Source organism: Pinus tabuliformis, chromosome 7 (assembly GCF_031772625.1).
Source record: "Pinus tabuliformis cultivar Carrire ecotype Pingquan chromosome 7, CPIR1, whole genome shotgun sequence".
NCBI classification, from domain to species: domain Eukaryota; kingdom Viridiplantae; phylum Streptophyta; class Pinopsida; order Pinales; family Pinaceae; genus Pinus; species Pinus tabuliformis.
In genome coordinates, this window is record NC_142293.1 from 1422162343 (window position 1) to 1422168342 (window position 6000).

Consider the following 6000-nt stretch of genomic DNA (forward strand, 5'->3'; position numbering starts at 1 on the left):
GGTACATTTCCAAATGGCTTATGGCTCTCAAATTACTGACGTTGTTTTAAATCATTGGCCATAGCCATACAAATTTCTTGTTTTTGGAGGTTGTTTTTGTGTATCGTCTCCTCTTGGCACTGCAATTTTGCGCTTCCTACGTTCTTATGTCATGTTGTTTCCTCTTTCATTTTGTGCGCACTATGTATGCTTCTCTGATCATTATGGAGGAAAGTATTGTTGGTATTTCTCTAAAGAAATGGTTACAAACTGGACAATGTTTTTAAGTTCATGCTGCTCATTTCCTTTCCTATTCACATCTCTTGGATAAGTGTACTTGGACTTATACCTTGTTTAGTTTAATGTTTTCATGGTGTAAATGAAATGTATTTGTTAGTAGTTGTGTTCATAGATGTGCATGTTTTGGCTCGGGGGTTACTAGTTTTGTGGGTTCGTATCGTTGGGGGCATGGGTATGGACATGATAACAATGTAATCCTTCATTCTTTTATAATGAATATAAAGTGCTGAAATTTACAACAAAAAAAATTAATTGTCATTACTATATATTTACTAATTATGTAAAAAAACCCACACTATTAACAATTCGGAGGATGTATAGATAACAATTCCTTATAGATAACAATTCTTTTTAGCTCGATAAAAAATATAAAATAATTATAAATCATAACTTCTTCTTTGAAAAAATTGTTTTGCAATTTATTTATGAATCCACCTAATCAACCATCAATCACCAAAGAACACACTTCATTCACCAAAGAACACACTTCATTGCTCATGTTGCACACCAATGTTCAACTAATGAAGTGGTAAAGTTTAATAAAGATTAATTTTTGTTCAAAATATTTAATAAGAGTTGTAAAAAAGACAAGTAATTCCTTTTTCACTCAAAAATTATGTTAGTTATTCTTTATTTTAAATTTCTAAAATATATATTTTTTTACTAGCGTTTTTTGTTTTTTGTTTACTGGTTTCATGTTAATTTCATATTTTGGTTTATAATATTGTGAGATTTAGAAAGATAGATATTATATGGGTTTAAAAATATTTTAAAATTTGTATTAGTATTTTATTATTTATCAAATAAAAAAATATCATATACTCATTTGAATGTGTGGTATAAATTTTTTATTTTATTTTTAAAATTTTATGTTTTTTAATAAAAATAATAGTAGATTATTAGTTGGGTTTATTTCAAGTAGTTGAGAGGAATGATTGTTATCTTCTCCAACAAGGTTCAATTCGCACAAGTGACATAATGGGTTTGTTTGTAATGGCTTTGAGCATTTTTGTTGAGTCTAAATAGTACCTAGAACACTGAAGCATGTATGTACCTAATATAGAAAGTATAGTAAGTTTTTATCCTCTTTTAAAGGAATATGACTAGATAAACTAAACTTAACCAAATAAGAAATCAAAAGAAAACGCAGACCCAACAAACTTAGGAGGCATAAAATACTCCATAGGTAACTAAATGTTGTTAAAATATGTACGCAATATTGAAAAAGCTGCAAACCATATGACAATGTCTCTAGCTTTGCTAGAAGGACTGCAAATCACTGGAATGTCCAAGCCCTGTGGGCTCAAGATAAGTGATATATGCTATGGGAGGACAAATATAACTGAAATATGCATGGAATATTACTATCTCTAAATTTCCTGAAAATATTACAAATTGCTAGAAAACATTAGTTACCACAACATATATAGTATTATGGGATTTCAAAACTGTATCCAAATCTTAATGACCTCCCTTAAACTTGAATGTCCAAATACAAAGTAAACTAAATGGACCATAACCTCTTTGGCGACCTTTGATAGTTGGGAGGTTAGCCATATCAGAAGGTATCAGATCAACAAATTTTATGGCCAATCCAACAACACAATTTTACTTCAACCACATCAAAATTCAATATGTTTCAACCACATCAACATTCAATATGGAAATAATACTGACACAATTGAAGAAGGCTTTTCAATCTCATAGGAACTGAAAATAGGAAATTAATGCAAAAATGAAAGGAATAAATGGAGTGCAAATTATGGTTTCATGCATTTTTTACGCAGTAAAATATCTAACAATGTGTCTTAGTGAAAAGTGTTTGAACAATGCTAAATTAATGTTCAAGAAACACAACTAGCATACCATTCATCAATCCTTCAAGATAATGGAATCCATAATGGGGAAAGTAGACAAAAATTGTTAATAGGTGCAACAAATCACAATAGAGTAATCAGATTTTATTATAGACTTGCCTAAGATTTACAGATTTGAAACAATTTTAAAATAATTTATATTTTATAGTTTTTTCCTTCTGGAACATCTAATTCTAAAGTTGCACTGCACATGAATAAAATGATATTAATGTATGATGTTTATATTTCACTATGTAAGAATTTTGTAGCTCAATATTTTCTCCCATTAAAGGTTCTCTTTCCTTCCATACTATTAATTTATTAGAGCATGCATAGGTAAGGACCTAGAGAATAATTACATAAACTTACAAGAAGAAAGAATGAATTATGTATATCTAATGATCAAAACGTAAAGCAGCTAAGTTAATCCTAACTACATGCAAACACTAAACTAACTAAAGCTAAGTGTGATTTATTCTTTGTTAATGTGTAGGTACACCACATGCAAGTACTAAAGCTAACTAAAGCTAAATGTGCTTTATGCTATGTTAAGGTGCATGGTGCATGTATATCAATTCTTATAGTAATTATTGACTTTATTACAAATTTTCCTAATAACTATAGATTTAAATTTGTTTTCTAATCAATTTATATTTTATAATTTCTGTAGTAAAATTATCAAACAACACTCTAAGCCAAAATAAATCAAAATAAATTAATCTAATTGTATAAGAATTTTGTAGCTTCGCATTTTGAGTGAATCGATGATAGAGAAAAGTTTACTAGAAACTTGAGGCCACAAAATTCTTACATTGAAAATAAAAATCACATAAAATTCTTTCACTAAAAATCAAAATTATATATAGAAACATTGGGGCACAAATTTCTGACACTAAAAATTCATACAAAGAATATACTCTGCTACAAAAATCTACATTCTAGTAATTTGATCTCATTCAAATTTCCATATGGAAAAAGAAACATTTTCTATCAAAATATTTCTAGTAATTTGATCTTATTCAAATTTCCATATAAAAAAGAAACATTTTCTATCAAAATCTATATTCTCATAATTTGGTTTTATTCACAATTGAATGTTAGAAATTAATCATTTTCTATAATATAGAATTGCATCAAAATGACTCACTTGTAAAACCAGTCGAACAAATCACAAGAAACCTATTTTCTATGATTAAAAGAAATCATATTCTACATGACATACATCAAAAAGTAAATTGAATGCTGAATGTGACACCTATAATACAAAGTCTGGACATATGTGAAATGTAGGGACCTTTGCTTCTTACGAGATTAATTATTTGATTGAAACTTTTCACTGCCTAATGCCACCAAACGTTGTCAGATTCAAAGGCTGAAAGATTGAGTTAAGAAGTGTGAAATGTAGGGACCTTTGCTTCTTAAGAGATTAATTATTTGATTGAAACTTTTCACTGCCTAAGGTCACCAAACGTTGTTGGATTCGAAGGCTCAAAGAAACCATCTAGAGAATTTCTGGTCCCTGTGAAGCCGCCTTGGTATTGAAATTTTCTGGGTCGTGCTCTAATTGCACAAATATACTTCCATTTCACAGTCAACCATCATTACCCATCCTTTGTTTGCTACTTCCCAGAAAAACTTATGGCCTTCTAGGATGCATATATCTTGGAGTTCACATCATTCTACAACGTCACCACCATAATTTAACCTACACGTGTATACTACCATGTTCCTCTCCATAGCATATTAACACCACTCCCCCATCACAACCACTTAAATAAAGAGATGTTAGGTATGGGCAGATACTTTTTCAAACCTTTGGCAATGTAATTTTTGTCCAACTCCTCTCAACAATAACTAATGCTATCATGAAGTAGATTGCATTCCATTTAATTATCCAGTAAAACTTTCCATTAGAATAGAGACCCTCGTCATGAGGTTTAATAAATCTGGATTCTTCCATGGAAACTCTAGTCCATGCATTGGACTCTGAATCATACATTTCCAACACCATCAAATTCCCACTTCGTTCCTCAACATTATTATAAACGAGCAAGATAGTGAAACGCCTCAAGGTAGCGTTGAAGGTCATTGCCCTGGAATCCCAATTTGGGTTATTATGGGCAGGATGAGACAGTTGTCTCCAAGTTCTGGTAGCAAGATTGCATAGGGAAAGATACAAACTGTCTTCGTTTCTCATATAGAAGCAGATGCTTTGGTATTTGTAAAAGTTTATGTCTGAACCACTATGTGCTAATTCTATGACCCATGCTTCCTAATGCTTGGGATCCCAATAGAATTGTATGAGAAATTCAAGGATGGAATTTACTAAAAATTTGGATCGATTCTTTGCTAGGAATTACAAGGAGGTAACAGATTATTCCATCGTTTATAGACAATCCTCACTCTAGAAACATGTTGAATGGGAAGCCTTGCTAAAATGTGAATGATACATCAATCAATAGAAAAATACCTTCAGTTGTTCTGACACCTCCTCGGCTTCACAAATGCTTCCATCTGAGAAAAAAAGGTATACGAGAAACCAATGAAAAATAAATACCATATGTTCATGAATAAAATTGGATTTAAATATAAATAAGTTAGTAAGTTTTATTGTTGTAATAAAACTAAATCAGACTAAAACTTAACCTAAAACTAGATGTAATTGAAACTTAACATTATATTTACCATATGTTATAGAAATATAACCATCTAATGATTGAAGCATTTACATCAGATTTATTCATCAAGTACTTAATTATTGCATCGTTAGTATCCACAAAAATATGATTCTTTTTTGGTAAGTGTGTAATTAAGCTCAACCTTGTACAAGTTCTTGCTAATGAAATAAATGGCATAGGACAATTTACCTTTAAGTTGCCCAATGTTTTCCCAACTTCTTTGTTTGATTCATCTATGCGGATGTGGAAGGGAAAAGCCCAATTTGGTATAGGCTCTAGTGCCTCCTTTCTTCTCCTATTGTGTCATATTTGTAAATCCTTCAATCCTATCCCAAATTGTTCTTAGGGGGGATGTTAGGATATTCCAACACATAGGAAATAGTTAAGTACAACTTGGTCTAGTATAGAGTTAGGTATAGAGTTAGGTAAAGTGTGTTTCTTTACTATGTATATTTTGTAACTTACAATCCGACGGTCACGATATGTAGTGATCTGACGGTTCATTCTCTCTACGGTATTACCGACACTTGATCTGTGGCTTAACACCCGATTGGTCCATGATCTCTATTTAAAGAGCATGGAGGGTCATTTGTAGGGTAATCCGTCTACGAGAGAAGCATATGTAAATTTTTATTCTTTTATTAATAAATTGCCTGAAGTGGCCGCGTTGGCTCAGGCCATGGACTGTTTCCCTCTTTGAGGGTCTTAACCACGTCAAAATACTGGTGTATTGATTTGTGATCTGTTTGTGAGCGGTGTCATTTGGTGTTCTGTCTGAGGAACTTACCCTGTAAATTCTTACATGGTATCAGAGCTATTTGAGGGCCGCGTCCGTTGGTGATCCAAATCTGAAGTCGGTAGAACTGCATCCGACTGTCGTTTCCTAGATCTATTGTTTCTGACTGCTTTCGGGCCAAGAGGACTACTCCGTTGTGTTGGGAGCATCTGTTCTAGTGAGGAACCCCTTTTGTTTCACGCGAAAAGGTTTCCAGTAGCCGTAGCTGCGTCATTTTTAAGATCTGGAGGTATACAGTGTTTATTTGCAGTTTACAATTATTTTCTCTCTGTTTATTTCGGTTTCGGTTTATTTAGCTTTTTTTATTACCGGATCTATACCTTTCATTTCTGCATATGCTCTTTGCCCTGCGACTCTGTGTGATCTGGGCAAATCAGAAACAGAAAGGAAG